The sequence below is a fragment of the Typopeltis vanoorti genome, chromosome 20, assembly GCF_054136105.1.
Source record: "Typopeltis vanoorti isolate ZY-2024b chromosome 20, IOZ_Tvanoo_1.0, whole genome shotgun sequence".
NCBI classification, from domain to species: domain Eukaryota; kingdom Metazoa; phylum Arthropoda; class Arachnida; order Uropygi; family Thelyphonidae; genus Typopeltis; species Typopeltis vanoorti.
The window spans coordinates 3,850,250-3,869,168 of record NC_143568.1 but is presented as its reverse complement, the minus strand read 5'-3'; the positions used below and the strand labels follow the sequence as shown (position 1 = coordinate 3,869,168).

General features: G+C 39.6%; 1 protein-coding gene across 7 annotated transcripts in view; it reads left to right on the top strand.

The window, feature by feature from the left end:
* Positions 1–18,919, top strand: part of LOC150095199 (uncharacterized) — a 195,157-nt gene that overhangs the window by 130,351 nt on the left and 45,887 nt on the right. The window contains exon 1 of one of the 7 annotated variants that reach the window (XM_090409848.1): positions 10,025–10,108. The exons of 5 other annotated variants lie outside the window; for them this stretch is intronic. The gene's annotated coding sequence lies outside the window, so the exon portion shown is untranslated. Of the gene's footprint in view, positions 1–10,024; positions 10,109–10,848; positions 10,870–18,919 lie in introns of those variants that run through there. One more of the 7 variants, XM_090409851.1, reaches the window with a different exon arrangement.

Here is an 18,919-nt window from a genome sequence, read left to right as displayed (position 1 = left end):
CAAAGTTTGCGCCTGAAATATCTTCAGGATTGGGGAAACTCGTGGCAAAGGTGGACTGACTTCACATCACTTGCCTTAGTATCCCAGAATGCAAAGCACATTTCTACCATGGGAGGGAGGGACGGCGAATTTTCTACTTATTTTTATTAATTACATACGCGTATATTTTAACATGGAACTTTTTGAACCACTTCAGACCTTCAATAAGTGGGGAGGTGGTGTCACACCGGATGATGAAATGCGTGTTGTCTGTTGTGTAACCTCCTCCTTCTTTTTCCCCATTCGTATTGTACATATGCGTATTCATAGCTTATTCAACAAGCAAACCAAACTTTTACGCAAATGAGAGAGAAAAAAACAATAACTAAAAGCTGCAGACTGGCATTTTTCTGCTATTTTAACGCCCCCTCGTATTACTCTTCTTTTTTTTTTTTAACTTATTCTCTATTTGGTTGGAGTTATAGTCAATAATGTCAATGAAAATTTCTTTGCTTTGTAGGCGTAAAAATGCAAGGTATTCGAATTTGTAAACCCCATCTTGCAAATCCCCAATATGCCCGCCAGCCTTGAAATATTTCAGGATTCTGTTGAGGATACGCCGAGCTAATTTATTGCCTCCTCGCAGGAAGCGAGTAGGCAATAAATTCTGTATTAATTGATTTTGTTCTCGGCCTGGTTTGCTTAACAGAGAGAAACTAGCGGGAAAAGTCTTGTGATCTCTGGATGAAATCGTATTGCCGATGTTCAGTTGAAAAAGCCTTGCGTGTCTCATATCCTAGACGGGACTCGAACCCGGTCTAATCCCCGTGGTCCCAACTGCTCGTGTAAGAAGCGCACTCAATGAAGGCCAAATAGACGTTGCAGAATTATGTTGCTTGGTCTATAAATCGTACAACTTAATCCGTGGTTGAGAAATATTTTACATTCCAAGAATTACACGAGGATGTTCCGTGAGGTAATTTCATGCGGTGTTGAATTATGGTCAAGGAAAGGAGATTTTGAAGGAAAATAAGCGGCTTTAATATCAATAAAAGAAACTATCAAAATTGTCAGGGCCAGAAGGGTTGGTAAGCAGCGAGGAAATGATGCAGGAAAACGAACTAATAAGCTTATGAAGCCACAGTATGCGATGTAACTTGGGATTAGGAATGCTTCCATAACCTAGCGAAGAGGATTATGGGATTTTTTTCGTCGAGTTCGTTTTCCTCCAACCACGCTTTTCCAAGTCTTTCTTCCTTTGAGGAAAACTGAAATTTCCTGGGGACAGTTCGTCATTCGGCAGGAATTAATAACAGTCCCTCGTTTTCGGTCACTTACGCAATCCCCATCTGTTTGCTGATGTCACGAAAAATAAGGGGGGAGTCAGGAGTCAACATCAGGCTCCGAATGGCGACATTTTCATCGGGAAGACGTCTACTTTATTGGCTGTGATTGTGCGATCCCTTCGATGCGCCGTTTCCGAAATGACCCGAGTTGTGTGTGTCACTGGACAACCTGCTCGAGGTTGACCGAGTATTGGTTTATAATTCCGTACGCCTTCGCCATCTATCGAAACACACGGCCAACCATTCAAGCAACGAACTGGCGGCTATCTTATCTGGGAGGCCTGTTCTGTCATCAATGGGTACAAAAAGCACGAGTTGGCCCCAAGATGTCGTTCTTGTAGTGCTTCAGATAAACTCGTTTCAAAACTCCGGGCAGCGGAGATAAGAAGAAGATCCAGGTCACTCCTTACGCGATTGTAAAAGACGATAACGGGCTGAAAATATCTTCTCCCTCCCCCTTCGTGTCTGAATGAGGAATTTGGTGTGTTTTATTTGCTTTCGAAAGTGTCGACATCGACCAGCCTTCGTAACATCCTCTTAGCTAATTACGTGCATAATAATCCACGGATGTTTTTTATGGCCGCCTCCAACAATGGACTTTGATTCGTTTGAAATGCGCATCGACGAACAGAGGTTCATTCCGATGCTTAAAGAAAAAAAAAAAAGAATGTGTAAGTCTCATAGTCCGAGATCTCAGCATTTCCATTGCTTACCTACATGAAGGGGGGGGGGGGAATGGCGAACCTAATATGCTGTCAAACCAGTGTATGCATAAGTCATAAAAAAATGGAAATTTCTCGCTCAGAATTACCTGTTTACGAGGTGTGTCCCCTAATAGGAAAGACGTGACGCAACCTCCATTCTTCTCCCAACGGGAAGATCGTAGATAGACTGGAATTCCACTCTTAACAAGGCAACATTGTAAATATTAGACACGGTGTGATGCTGAATCGCCAGCACACGAGGGAAGCAATTAGGCTTGGTGCCAAGGAGCATCTTCCAACGATAGCTTCTATTCGTCATCCGCAGAACGGGCAACGAAGGGATGCCGAGGAAGGGCATCCGTCTTAGTACTCGTTGCGTGGAGTCTGGCCGTACTGATTCATGTCGCTAGCTACCTTTTTAACCGACAAAATGTATATTGTTGCAATCCGAAAGGATGGCTCATACTTGATAGCCAAGTCCGTTTCCTTACACGTATCTGACGCGTCATGGTTTCAAGATGCTTGGGTCTCATCGAGTAGTATGGTTTATGGAATTTACTAAATTAGAAAAATCAGACATCGAAGCATTTCGAATATTAAATAGCTTTTCATTTTATTAAATAGAAGTCGTTATTTTAAAAATCCTCATTCTGTTCATTCTGTTCCTCTACATCACTCGCATCTGCTCAAAACCGGTTCCAATTTTCTTTCTTAAGACTTCCTCGTCCCGACCTGCAATCGTAAAAACCCACCGAATTTTTACGAGCCGTTTTATCCTTCAATTTAATGTAAATCATCCGCCAGGAAACTTTTAAGAACGAAGAAGGCTTTCTCATTGGTCGTCAATAAATGAACTCGGCAAATGGAGCCCGTGATTATGCATGCAAATGCTTTCCATTAACGTCCAAGGACACTCCGTCGAAATCTTCTGTGTTTTCGTGTCCGATTGCGGACACCTTCCACATTTTTCAGGCCTTCCATGTGCCGTAAAACTTTCCGTGGTATTGATCCGTAGCTTATAGATTTACTTTAGTCTGACCTACAAACATCCACGTGACCTCTAGAAGTGAGTCAAGGGCGCTCGTGGACAGCCATCGCATCCTTTGGATCTGCTTATCAACATCCGTGGGAGCTTCGCTGACCGTGGGAGCGTCATCGCGAAAGGGCAGGAGAAAACACCGAGCTCTTCTTGTCCCCCAAAGAAACTATAAACAGACCTTGTTAGCGATAGTAATGCTCGATCTCCCGTCATCTGTTTCTTTCGACAACGTAAACTGTGAGATACGAACGCTGACTTCTATTGCGCATTGGGAAACGCGCAAGTAGAAGTCGGTGTGCGTTTTTAATTACAGATGGAATAAAGTCCACGACTGATGATTAGTGGGAACAGTTTTCTAGCCCGGTTACGATGCCCACATTTTTTCTTGCAATCAAAAAAAACTTTATCAACACTAGCAAATGTTATTACGCACATCTTGACAGCTTTAGGCCAAAATTAAGGATGTTAGATGAGTTAATACGTAGAAAATATGCTGAAGAATCTGAACGAAGGTGTGAACTGGTCACAGAAGGACCATCAAGCAATCCAACTGCTTGATGACGCTTCAGCAAGCTTGGAATTTCAATAGGGTTGTGGTTTTGGCAGAACGAAAATTACTAAAAGCAAACCATACACTGGATTTGTGGTCAGCCAGTAAAAGTGTTCCAAACGAAAATTAGTTGAAGAAGGAAGCTTTTATTTTGTCGCCAAGGTGCGCTCGTCGTTGCAATTGACAGAAGGTAGATATAAGTTGGAGGCTTGCTTAGATCTAATCTCAAAAAGCCTTGGGAAATATCAAGAATGACCACAAAGTTTTCGTGTTTTTCCATGACAGATATTTTTCACGAGGAAGCGCGTACACAAAAGATCCCATCGATCAGCAAAGGCAGAACTCACGCTGGAGATTATTTAGTGGTTTTCAGGTAACGAACCATTCGGCTGTTACCAGAGAAAAGGAATTTCAAGGCAGGTATTTGCCGCACTTCGTAGGAATAGGTTGGGCACGAGCTAAATTTCACTCTTGTGGATCAACACCAGTGGAACGGGAGAGTGTGAAAATGCAACAAATAATACGAAGAAATAAATCACGTCATCTTTTGTAACGCAAGGCCCACGAGAAATGTCTTTAAAAGCAAGATGCTGTCTTGTGTCACTTCAGCGCTCTGTTCGAACGAACGATGAGCTGTTTGCATGTTTTGTTTGCTTTTAAGAATCAGAAATCGACAGAGCTTTAAAATAACTGAAGTCACGTCAAAAATGAGCCACTTTATGTATTGCATAAAGGCGTCATTTAACGACCACTGACATCTCTTCAACAAACATCGACATTTGACTTTGTTGTTGCATCCTTGGCTGTAAATATTCTCCTGAAGAAGACCACAAAGTAGTACCGAAACATGACTGTTTGTATGATATCTCAGTTGATCGAAGTTATGAACATTTATAATAATAATAATAATAATCGGTGTTCTGTTAAAACTAGAATATTGAAAGAAATGTCTAAGTTAGTATCGAGACGGACAAATTTTGCCTCATTTTTTTTTCCCTGATATTTTATGAAATTTTGGTGCCGTTGAACTGATTTCAAATAATGCAGTTGCGTGGGATTTCTTTTATTACAAATCAGCATTTGGAGTGTTAAGATTTTCATTACGATTTCTTTCTTTTCTTTAAAATAATGGCCGATTGATTGCTTTTTGTATATCTTATACTCTATATGGAAACCCAGTCACGTGTTATCTGTACGGTGCGTGTGGATGTCATTCTGTCCCTTGTAGACTTTTATAACAATCCGCATCGAAAGAAGTTGTAGAAGTGTGAAATCTGTCTTATTAAGATGATTCCATTGGCAATACTTTTTTTTTTTTTGTCTCCAAGAAAATGCGAAGGATGGAAACGTTGATCGACAGACAGTTCTTTTACCATTCCAACCGTGAAATGGGAACAGAATTTGTTGCGTTATCCGCAGTCGAATCGAACCAATCTCGTACCGATGGGCTATTCGAAACAGTAAGTGGACACCATAAGGGACCTACGCACCACTAACGAGAGACATTCTCCCTGGCAGCGCCGAATACAAATCCGAGCATCTTCTGATGCGGGAAGTTCAATAGATGACATCGTCGATGTCAGGTTGTGAATCGACAGCATAAAGGAATCGAGCATACGAAAGAGCGGCAACTGGTTGCCAAGTAGGGTTTAATCCTTTTCTTGACTACAATCAGGGATGGAACTCATGCGGGAATCCCCCCACCCCAAGATCTTAATGGACCCAATAAAATCAGTGAGGGCACTACAAAAATCGTAAAGAGCCCGTCTTCAGGGGACCACTGAAATCCTATGATGGGGAGAGGGGAAAAAAAAAAAAAAAAACCCTCCCTACCCCGCTGGCTGGAAACGTAGCATGTTTTTTTCATGCACGTTCTATTGCTTCTCTCCCAGTTTTCTTCGCGCACGAAAAGGCGTCTCCGATCTTAATATTGTTATCGATTTTGAAGCCGAGATGAACCACTCAATGTCCGCAAGTTTGAAAAGTAAGCCAAGGACACACACACACACACACTCACAATAGCGATTTGTTTTATTTTTTCTGGAGAAACTTTTATCACTAATTGACAGCTCCCCCCTCTCCCCCCCCCCCGACTACAATAAAAGCAAATACGAAAGTGTTGGGTTACCAATCGCACTTAAGTGGATCTTAAAGCCACGAGTTCAAAGCAGCACAAAAGGAGTAACAGATTCAGACGTGGGAAAAGACGGAGGCGATTGATCCCCCCCCCCTCCCTCAAAGAAATCAAATCTATTTAAGGAAAGTTTCAATTTAAATAACACAATTGAAGCGTTTTATCATTTGGAACTTTAATATTTCTAACGAAGCGGTGCAAGCGAAAATTTGACGTGAGGTGTGTTAACGGAACCACATGGAGGTGGTGGGTGGGTGGGTGGGTCACCAGCAAATCGGCCAGAAAACAGACGCATCACATATATTGCGCTTACTTCTCCAGCCATTGTCATAATGAAAACCTCCTAATGTCTGTCTGCATCTGCCCCGTTGTTACGGTGGTCTGTTTAACACTAACCAGAGCATCGAACTGTAATTGGAAGTGGCCGAGATCTCTAAAAATAGCTAATTCAGTGGTCGAATGCCAATCCCAAGAAAGATTCGTGAAGATGTTTAGATGAATTATCATCGCCGGACGAGGACCTGGGTTCGATTCCCGTCCATGACGTGAGGAACCTTTATCTCATCTCTCTTTCGATTCGAGGTGAGCGAGCCGATCTCATACGAAGGTGGGGTTTTTTCCTCCCGGAAAGTCGGATTTTTGGTCCCTCAAACCGATCCGTGAGCGCACACACGGATCTGCAGTCAAAAAATCCCCCATTAGGAGGGCTCAACCCCGAAGCCTGAAGTGGCCCGTGAAATTGCCGTGTTTGACCTACTGAGCCGCGTTCTCTGCTTCTGCCACCTTTAAACGCACCCGCACTTTAAACTGGCGTTGTAGGGTGGCTTGGAGATGCGGTCGAAGTGTTCTGAGGCTAATGCGTTTGCCTTATTTTCGGGATGGAGAATCTGAGTTCCAGGAGGAGAAAACATTCCTCCTCGAAGACCTTGTGGACGTTCTTCGCGTCAACGGGAAGGTGGTGAACCCACGGGGAAACCCTTAAAAGCGCGCTTGTCTGGCATTCAGCTTCATTCTGTTCATTGCAGGCGATGCACAATGTGGCCACCGATGCGACTTGTTATGCGTCTATTGCTTCATCCATCCGCCAGGACGTAATATAAAGTTTAAAGTCGCCTCACATCCTCGACATTGATCCACGTTAGACGCCGCATCCGGGACTCCCTGGTAGGTTGTCGCTTCGTATTTGTCACCGTGTTCTTCTGTCTGCTGGCCATTGTGCATCCCTCGCGCTTAATCCATAAAATGTCGGAACTGGCGGCCACCACGTGACACCATTCACCATGGCAACGTGCCAGAACTTCCTGAAACTGCGCATCTGGAAGAGCCGACTACTACCGCAACATCTTCGAGCGCGTTGACGGGTGGGCTATTTCGGGGCGCGTGCCATATTTTTACCTTTCTTGTCCAAGAAAAGAATTCTGCGATATATCCGGCACGCGTGCCACACTTGACAGCCCCGACCCCATGTGACCTTTAGCGATTCTCCGTCTCACTTATATGTCAGGTGACCATAGAGAGAGATTTCAGAGAGATATTCAGGATTGACTTTAAATCTGTTTTTCTTTTTTTTCTTTTCTTTTCTGGAAGACGTATATTTTTAAACACAACTTCGAGTATCTTCTTAGAAGTTTTTTTAAAAATCTTTTAGTCTCATCCAGTGGAAAAAGGTCAATTTTTCTTGGAAACTGCAATGCAGCGAATGCCCATCGATAACACGGAAGGGAAATTCATTAGCTGCCGGCACCGAAACAAATCGGCCCTCCCCATCCCTTGCGCTGTTTGCTTATTGATAAACTACCGTTCAGTCATAATTGGCCAAACAGGGATACGAATATCCCTCGTGACAGATTGGAGATAAGCCTGCACTCCAGTAATGGGCTTTTGAAATCGACAAATCTTAGCACGACTAAGCTTTTTATACTCAAAGCGAATGACACTCTCTCTCTCTCTCTCTCTCTCTCTCTCTCTATATATATATATATATATATATATATATATATAGTAAGTTCCGATATATATATATATATATCGGAAATTGAATTTCTATGAATTGGTTTTTGGAAATTATGGAGGCAACTACCGTGTTTGAATAAAAACTTTAGTTTACTATTACTAAAATTTTACAATTCGACGTTTCGACCTTTATGTCAAGGTCATCTTCTGGAGCGTACAAATATACACAGGAAACAAGCTATACTACAATCATACTGGTTCGTTAAAGACACTGACCAACCGCAACCACAATTGTTGGCCTGACCTCTGGTGAAAAAAAAAAAAAAAAAAAAAAAAAAAAAAAAAAAAAAAATTATACATCAACGCTAAAGTCCTATTATTTGTGTTGTCTACTATATGCTATCTACTATATACTATATACTCTACTATATACTATAACACAAATAATAGGACTTTAGTCCTATTATTTGTGTTATAGTATATAGTAGAGTATAAGTCCTATTATTTGTGTTGTCTACTATATGCTATCTACTATATACTATATACTCTACTATATACTATAACACAAATAATAGGACTTTAGCGTTGATGTATAATTTTTTTTTTTTTTTTTTTTTTTTTTTTTTTTTTTTTTTTTTTTTTCACCAGAGGTCAGGCCAACAATTGTGGTTGCGGTTGGTCAGTGTCTTTAACGAACCAGTATGATTGTAGTATAGCTTGTTTCCTGTGTATATTTGTACGCTCCAGAAGATGACCTTGACATAAAGGTCGAAACGTCGAATTGTAAAATTTTAGTAATAGTAAACTAAAGTTTTTATTCAAACACGGTAGTTGCCTCCATAATTTCCAAAAATGCATTCGGATCACCGTGCAAGCCTAAAAGAAAGGATTCTATGAATTGGGTTGACAATTCCGCGTGCCGCTACCGCTGTTATCAAAATCGTGCTTCAATAAAGAAGATCGAACAATTGCAGCGCAGATTGTCATTTACAAATCGGATTGAAAAATGAGCGAATTAAATTTAAATATTAAATGTTTCCTATTGAGACGTCCACCATCAATTTCTTTTCCGTCTGAGACTGGTTTGAGTCCCTTCATTAGGGACTTCAGTGCAGTTGACCTGCCAACTCCCCGGTGCTTCCCTCTAGGGGCAAATATTTCATGTCTATAGAAGTGTGTGTTCTCGGAGCCGGTTTGCCTGTTCTGAGAGACGAAAAACCCGAGTTTCCCGGAGAAAACTCGGACCAAAGGGCTTCATCTGTACCGACTGAGCTACGAAGGCTCTTTTAGGTATTTAGATTACTTCATCATACATTGCTGTGTGTGAACATAAATATGAATTTAATGTAATTATCGTTAACCAGCCACATTAAACAGATAGTCCTGCGTTTTTGTTACTACACTGAAAATAATTTGCAAATTAAATAAAAACGGCTGCATTTATTTTTATAATAAAATTCTGCAGTTTTTATAACCTGAACCCTTTTTATTATACAGTGGAGAAAATTCACGACTAAACAAACACACGTGACAGCTTTCATCCCGGGTATCTTCGGACATCCCCAGTACAGTCGTTCAAACAATACTAGGAACAACATGCAGTTATTAACATTGCAATCATGCGCCCTAACTGCATGTTATTCCTAGTATTGTTTGAACGACTGTACTGGGGATGTCCGAAGATACTCGGGATGAAATATTTACGAATTAAAATTATTACTGTGGTTACGTGTGTATGTTTAACCCTTTTTATGTCGAATATAAAAAGAGAATGAACATTTTGACTGAAGACGTGTATTAATTTCAATGCAAACGTAAGAATTCCATCCCGTATTCTGCTAATTGTAAACAATATTATTCTGTAGGTAATAAACATAATTTGCACGACTCGGGGTCGTTTAAAAATTTTAAACAATGAATGTTCACAAAATCAGCAATTTAGTTTCCAAAGATGCCCTCATTTTATTACCGTAAAAAACACGATTCAACGACAGCATTCCAATTGTGACTGCACGCAACACATCCCCATAAACAGTCCCACACTGTTCTAAAATTCAGCAGCACACTCCCGCGCATCTTTTTCAAACGCTGCCTGCCCCACCATGCGCTGCTCGGAGCTTACGCTGGTGTCAGCGCTTGGTACTAACTAACTCTAGCGTTGCACCTGTACGTGGCACGTTACTAGGTCATCGGGCACGCGTACGCGACCGGTCGTTATGATAGTGGGCGTGTCAACGAGAGGGGGGGATGGGAGTCGAAGAAGGGGGAGGGATGCATTGGTCTTGGTGACGTTTGGAGTGACGGATGAAACGGTCCCGCTTAGCTGTAGACGACGTAAAGCACCTGCTAGTTTGTACGATCGCTGAGGTATCGATCGGTACAGACTAAGAGGCGACGGCCGAGGTAAGTGTGTCGGAAATAACCAACATCAAAGTAGGCCGTTTATCTTGCTCTCGGAGGGCTGTTCCCTAATAGATGGACGTACGGTGGGCACCCGAGACCTTATTTTCCTCCTCGTATATTCTATAAATATATTTTTTATCTCGTATGCGGATTACATGCGCGTGTCCCCCCCACCATCGAAACTGACATTTAATATCAACTATGTTGTGCACGAGCTTCGCTAGTTCAACGATGAAATGTTGGAGTGCATCGTTTGTAATACGAGATTTAAACTAGCGACGAGTATTTTTCTCTGATTTCTCACTTTTTCTGTTTCGTGTTTCGCAATCGAGCGGGACTGATGAATCAATGGTTTCGTCACTCCACAATTAGAAATCGTAAATGAAGCGTGAATGTTTCGCCTATGACACAGAGCAGTAGTGGTTAAACCTCGTTATTAGTGTTTATGTTTCGTCGATCCCACAGATTTGCCGCGTCATTAACCCACATCGTTTCGGAGAAATGATGACGCCTACCGCAGCAGGTTATCCTGTTGTTGGAATGAGTTAGCAAAATCATCCTTCGGCACCGAGAACCGTTTCGTTCTGCCTTGTATTCCGCACACACACACGTCGCATCAACGTACAGGAGTCGATTCCCACCAAAGCTGTGACGGCAGAAGGTGTACGAAAAGAGCGAAGTTTCATCGTAGCATTTGCCACTTCCTCTCTGGCAGATGGCGACTCGATGAGGAACACAACAGCATTTGGATGTGCATTGAAGTGAGTATGTTTTCCTCATTGTCGGCTTCGGAGTAATGGGGAGAGAGAGAGAGAGAGATCGGCCAACACGAAGGCTTCGCGTTGTGTTTACAACCACAAATGCAACGTAGGAGGGAGGTTTTATTTCTGTACTGATATCCCCCCCCTCCTCATTTCTTTTGACAACACGGACATCTGGTGTGGTGTCATTGACCCCGTAGATGTGCACTCGCTGTGTACCATCACACGACAGGCTTTTTGTCTCGATAGTTCCCGTCTTGCTTTATCGACTTTGCAAAATTCCGCATTTGATTCTTCAGTTTAAAACCGCAACTCCGATGTCTGCTCCGATCTTTGCGACTTCGCATCCCAGAAGGAGTTCCGAAGGCTTGCACATTTGTTTGGTTATTTAAACCGTTTTCGCAGCGAAACTTCGGCTGACGCACGGTCCTCGCATTACTTTACTTCGAGAGAACACGCGCGTCAAGAGGAAAAAAACAAACAAACAGAAGCATGACGTCACATCACGTGCGGTCCAACCATTTAAACAAAGCGAAATTTCCCCCGTGCATAGACGGTCCTTCTTCAGAGTTGGTGTTTGAAGTTTTCGCTTATCGAAGTAAACACGAAGAAGGAAAAATAAACAATCGAAGCGCGCGTAATTATTTTTAATGGATTCACTTTATCCTTCATTCTTCCAGGAATCGACCAGTGATTATCATCTCGATTTTCCTCGCTGTGCCTTCCAATGTCAAGGTGATGCGCCTCGCGCGACTCTCTTTCCCCGACAGCCGATGTTGTTTGCTCCCCCCCCCCCTAAAGGAAACGCGATTGGCACAAACAGGACTCGCGAGCTTTTCGCTAGCTTAGGCGTGTTCGGCTTGAGTTTTACCAACGACAAGAGAGAAAAAAGGAACCTCAGTTCCAGAATCCCGAATTGATTTGTGGAGTAAGGACATCTCCAAGGTCATCTAAAGGACTTTCTTACTGCGGTGAGAACTTCGTCTAATGTCGCCATCCATCTTTCTAAACCTGCTGAGTCAGACCCTCGAAAGATAAACATTTGCAGTAATTAGTAGGGTTTTCTACTTTTTCTTTGAGTGTTTTTCAAAGTAAAACTCTGATAATCCGAACAGAATATTAAATCTATTTTTCGCAGTACAATATTTGATCGATCATCGTAGATAACTCTTATCGGCTTATCAACGCATTCCCTTTTATCGTCAGTGCGATCCCGATTTTGCTAAAATTGTCCAAATTTTTACGACCTATGACTGAGCATCTGCAATGATCGCTAATGCATAAGTAATATACAAATAGAAGACACGACGCAACATAAAAAAAGGATTTTAATTAGGAAAAGATTTTTGGAAAATTTTCTAGCGTTTTTTCCTTTTTCTTTGGGGGGGGGGAAGGTCCCTTCCCCCCTCTCTGGGTGCGCCAACAAAATGAGTTGATTAACCACGCTACTTGCAATAATGTACTGTCGAAACGCACATGAATACCGCGAGCAGTTAATATCGTCCGTACAGCAACACGTATTTTACGTCACTTGGCACGCGACATCGTTTGAAGCGATTGTTTTGTTGCATTACCACTTGTTAGCGTCTCTAATAGCTTCCGGAGATAATGAAAGGCAATTAATGAGTTCTATTTAATCTTCTCCCTGATTATCGTGAATTGCAATTATCGATTTTGAACTTTGATGTAGTTAGCGTGGTTAAACGGCATTTTTATTTCAAAATGGAAAAGGTTTAGCAATTAGCACCCATCGGTATTTTCCATGAAAAAATATTTGCTGAAATTCTAGTTAAAAAACATCGTTTATTAGATATTGTTACGTAGAACAGGTTGCTATAGCAACCTCAAGAGAGAAACGAACATACCTATCGCATTGTTTTACAAGCATCATTACGTAATCATTTTATTACCCAACCAAGGTCCCCTAAAAGATAAAGTTGTTCCACATTTTCAACGTGACGTGTTTATTACCGTAAAGTTATAACGCGCCCGTGGCCATGAGAAAATAAAATCCCGTTCTACAGGATAAGGATCACGTGATCGCGCACGCAAGCCCACTTTGCTGACGCGTTGCCTACTTTGAAGCTATCAACCACTTGTGAATGGGGTGGGTGAGGACACGGCGGGGGGGGATTGCAAATGAATGAATGGGTTCCATCTGAAACGCAGCAACGGCGATGGAGAAGTGTTTGCTCTTCTGGAGTGGGGGATGGCGAGGAAGGGGTTGCGTAGGACGTTCCGGTTTTTCACGGCACACGCGGAGACTTCCTGGCGATTTCAGGAATTTGAAGCGGCTTTTTGGATGTCGGAATTTGTTCGTAACATCATCATTAATACTGCACGTGAATAGAAAATATTCTTCACTAGGGGTGGGGCCATTAACTCCTTCGTTTGCTCACCTAAAATTCTCGCGTTCATCCCTGCATTTGGGGGGGGGGGGTCCGTGGCATAACAACACCCACTATTCTGAAAGGATAGGAACAACATGCAGTTATTAACATTGCAATCATGCGCCCTAACTGCATGTTATTCCTAGTATTGTTTGAACGACTGTACTGGGGATGTCCGAAGATACTCGGGATGAAATATTTACGAATTAAAATTATTACTGTGGTTACGTGTGTATGTTTAACCCTTTTTATGTCGAATATAAAAAGAGAATGAACATTCTGACTGAAGACGTGTATTAATTTCAATGCAAACGTAAGAATTCCATCCCGTATTCTGCTAATTGTAAACAATATTATTCTGTAGGTAATAAACATAATTTGCACGACTCGGGGTCGTTTAAAAATTTTAAACAATGAATGTTCACAAAATCAGCAATTTAGTTTCCAAAGATGCCCTCATTTTATTACCGTAAAAAACACGATTCAACGACAGCATTCCAATTGTGACTGCACGCAACACATCCCCATAAACAGTCCCACACTGTTCTAAAATTCAGCAGCACACTCCCGCGCATCTTTTTCAAACGCTGCCTGCCCCACCATGCGCTGCTCGGAGCGCATGGTGGGGCAGGCACTGCACGGACTTCCTGGCGGTTTCAGGCGGAGACTTCCTGGCGATTTCAGGAATTTGAAGCGGCTTTTTGGATGTCGGAATTTGTTCGTAACATCATCATTAATACTGCACGTGAATAGAAAATATTCTTCACTAGGGGTGGGGCCATTAACTCCTTCGTTTGCTCACCTAAAATTCTCGCGTTCATCCCTGCATTTGGGGGGGGGGGGGGGTCCGTGGCATAACAACACCCACTATTCTGAAAGGATTCCATCAAAATGTCTTATTGAGAACGAGTAAAAATTATTCCCTCAATAACAGGTTTCCTTAAGTGAAAATTTTCTTTTTTACTTTTTTTATCCTCGCTGTAAACACGAAGGCTTTAAACAGTTGAAGGAAATGAAGAGCCAACAAAGGAAAACCCAGCTGGGAAAACTCAGAAAAAATAACAAGATTAATTGTAATAAACATATAGTTGAGGCAACAAACACGGAAAATGTAAGCAGGGGGAGAGAGAGAATGTATAAATGAGAAATACTATACTTAAGAAAGAAGGGAAATTGAAGAGAGAGATAAAGGAGATGGGCAGAAGAAAGTGTATGGACAAGATCGGAAAACAAATTGTTGTTTACGATTACACGAAGGCATCCGAGCAAATATGTCTGTTTACTGCACGTGTTTTCGGGCTTTTATAAATGTTCTTCGTGCCCCCCCCCCCCTTCGGATCAGAACCCACGTCTTTCAATTCTTCCCTTTATCTGTGGACGAATTGAGAATTATGTGGGTGAGCACACAAGTGGACCATAAATTATGTCTTCTCTACGAAACGGGTTTGATATTTCTATAAAAAAATACTTTCACCATTTTGTTTGTACGAAATATGGGTTTGAGTGGGTTCAAGATTCAGAATCCAAACACTCCAGAAAATATTGTTGATTAATATAATACTTTCACCAGTTTGTTTGTACGAAATATGGGTTCAAAGCAGAATCCAGAGACTCCAGATAAATATTGTTGAATAATAATATACTTTCACCAGTTTGTTTGTACAAAATATGCATTTGTGTGGAATTAAGATGCAGAATCTGGAGATTCCAGATAAATATTATTGAATGATAAAATACTTTCACCAGTTTGTTTGTACAAAATATGCATTTGTGTGGAATTAAGATGCAGAATCTGGAGATTCCAGATAAATATTATTGAATGATAAAATACTTTCACCAGTTTGTTTGTACGGAATATGGGTTTGTGTCGGTTCAAGATTCAGAATCCAGTGATTCAAGATAAATATTTTTCTATAATAAAATACTTTCACCAGTTTCTAAGAAGTATTAGTTTGAGTGGGTTCAAGATTCCGAATCCAATGATTCCAGATAAATATTTTGCTACAATAAAATAGTTTCACCAGTTTGTTTGTACAAAATATGCATTTGTGTGGAATTAAGATGCAGAATCTGGAGATTCCAGATAAATATTGTTGAATAATATAATACTTTCACCAGTTTGTTTGTAAGAAATGTGGGTTGAGTGGGTTCAAAATTCCGAATCCAGAGACTGCTGATAAATATTGTTGATTAATATAATACTTTCACCAGTTTGTTTGTAGGAAATGTCGGTTTGAATGGGTTAAAGTTTCCGAATCCAGAGACTGTTGATAAATGTTGAATAATAAAATACTTTCGCCAGTGTGTTTGTAAGAAATATGGGTGTGAGGGGGTTCAAGATTCAGAATCCGGAGAATCCAGATAAATATTGTTGAATAATAAAATGCTTTCACCAGTTTGTTTGTACGAAATATGGGATTGAGTAGGTTCAAGATTCCGAATCCGATGACTCCAGATAAATAATTTGCTACAATAAAATAGTTTCACCAGTTTGTTTATACAAAATATGCATTTAAGTGGATTTAAGATGCAGAATCCGGAGATTCTAGATAAATATTGTTGAATAATAAAATACTTTCACCAGTTTTTTGTACGAAATATGGGTTAGAGTGGGCTCAAGATCAGAATCCAAACACTCCAGATAAATATTGTTGAATAATATAATACTTTCACCAGTTTGTTTGTACGAAATATGAGTTTGAGTGGGTTCAAAGCAGAATCCAGAGACTCCAGATAAATATTGTTGAATAATAAAATATTTTCACCAGTTTGTTTGTAAGAAATATGGGTTTGAGTGGGTTCAAGATTCAGAATCCAACACTCCAGATAAATATTGTTGAATAATATAATACTTTCACCAGTTTGTTTGTACGAAATATGGGTTTGAATGGGTTCAAGCAGAATCCAGAGACTCCAGATAAATATTGTTGAATAATAAAATATTTTCACCAGTTTGTACGAAATATGGGTTTGAGTGGGTTCAAGATTCAGAATCCAGAGACTCCAGATAAATATTATTGAATAATAAAATATTTCCACCAGTTTGTTTGTACGAAATATGGTTTGAGTGGGTTCAAGATTCAGAATACAGAGACTCCAGATAAATATTGTTCAATAATATAATACTTTCACCAGTTTGTTTGCACGAAATATGGGTTTGAGTGGGTTTAAGATTCAGAATCCAGAGACTCCAGATAAATATTGTTGAATAATAAAATACTTTGAAAAGTTTGTTTGTAAGAAATATGGGATTGAGTTGGCTCAAGATCAGAATATGGAGACTCAAGATAAATATTGTTGAATAATAAAATACTCTCACCAGTTTGTTTATAAGAAATATGGGTTTGAATGGGTTAAAGATTCCGAATCCGATGACTCCAGATAAATAATTTGAAACAATAAAATAGTTTTACCAGTTTGTTTGTACAAAATATGCATTTAAATGGATTTAAGATGCAGAATCCAGAGATTCTAGATAAATATTGTTGAATAATCAAATACTTTCATCAGTTTGTTTGTACGAAATATGGGTTTGAGTGGGTTCAAAGCAGAATCCAGAGACTCCGGATAAATATTGTTGAATAATAAAATACTTTCACCAGTTTGTTTGTACGAAATATGTTTGAGTGGGTTCAAGATTCAGAATTAAGAGACTCCAGATAAATATTGTTGAATAATAAAATACTTTCACCAGTTTGTTTGTACGAAATATGGGTTTGAGTGGGTTCAAGATTCAGAATCCAGAGACTCAAGATAAATATTGTTGAATAATGAAATACTTTCAACAGTTTGTTTGTAGGAAATATGAGTTTCAGTGGGTTCAAGATTCAGAATCCAAACACTCCAGATAAATAATTGAATAATAAAATACTTTCACCAGTTTGTTTGTATGAAATATGGGTTTGATTGGGCTCAAGATTCAGAATCCAGAGACTCCAAATAAATATTGTTGAATAATAAAATACTTTCACCAGTTTGTTTGTAGGATATATGGATTTAAGTCGGTTCAATAGTCAGAATACCCTGATTCCAGATAAATATTTTTCTATAATAAAATAGTTTAACCAGTTTGTAAGATATATGGGTTTGAATGGATTCAAGATTCTGAATCTGATGACTAGATAAATATTTTGCTACAATAAATTAGTTTCACCAGTTTGATTGTACAAAATATGCATTTAAATGGAATTAAGATGCAGAATCTGGAGATTCCAGATAAATATTGTTGAATGATAAAATACTTTCACCAGTTTGTTTGAACGGAATATGGGTTTGTGTCGGTTCAAGATTCAGAATCCAGTGATTCAAGATAAATATTTTTCTATAATAAAATACTTTCACCAATTTGTAAGAAGTATGAGTTTGAGTGGGTTCAAGATTCCGAATCCGATGACTCCAGATAAATATTTTGCTACAATAAAATAGTTTCGCCAGTTTGTTTGTACAATATATGCATTTGTGTGGATTTGAGATGCATAATCTGGAGATTCCAGATAAATATTGTTGAATTATAAAATACTTTCACCTGTTTGTTTGTAAGAAATGTGGGTTTGAGTGGGTTCAAGATTCCGAATCCAGAGACTCCAGATAAATATTATTGAATAATAAAATATTTTCGCCAGTTTGTTTGTACGAAATATGCTGTTGAGTGGGCTCAAGGTCAGAATACGGAGACTCAAGATGAATATTGTTGAATAATAAAATACTCTCACCAGTTTGTTTATACGAAATATGGGTTTGAATGGGTTCAAGATTCTGAATCCGAGGACTCCAGAAAAATATTTTACAACAATACAATAGTTTCACCAGTTTGTTTGTACAAAATATACATTTCAGTGGATTGAAGATGCAGAATCTGGAGATTCCAGATAAATATTGTTGAATAATAAAATACTTTCACCAGTTTGTTTGTATGAAATATGGGTTTGAGTGGGTTCAAGATTCAGTATCCGGTGATTCCAGAGAAATATTTAACTATAATAAAATTGTTTCACCAGTTTGTAAGAAATATGGGTTGAGTGGGTTCAAGATTCTTAATCTGATGACTCCAGATAAATATTTTGCTACAATAAAATAGTTTCACCAGTTTGTTTGTACAAAATATGCATTTAAGTGGATTTAAGATGCAAAATCCGGAAATTCTAGATAAATACTGTTGAATAATCAAATACTTTCACCAGTTTGTTTGTACGAAATATGGGTTTGAGTGGGTTCAAGATTCAGAATCCAAAGACTCCAGATAAATATTGTTGAATAATAAAATACTTTCACCAGTTCGTTTGTACAAAATATGGGTTTGAGTGGGTTCAAGATTCAGAATCCAAACACTCCTGATAAATATTGTTGAATAATATAATATAATACTTTCACCGGTTTGTTTGTTCGAAATATGGGTTGGAGTGGGTTCAAGATTCAGAATCCAAACACTCCAGATAAATATTGTTGAATAATATAATAATTTCACCAGTTTGTTTGTACGAAATATGGGTTTGAGTGGGTTCAAGCATAATCCAGAGACTCCAGATAAATATTGTTGAATAATAAAATATTTTCACCAGTTTGTTTGTACGAAATATGGGTTTGAGTGGGTTCAAGATTCAGAATTAAGAGACTTCAGATAAGTATTGTTCAATAATATAATACTTTCACCAGTTTGTTTG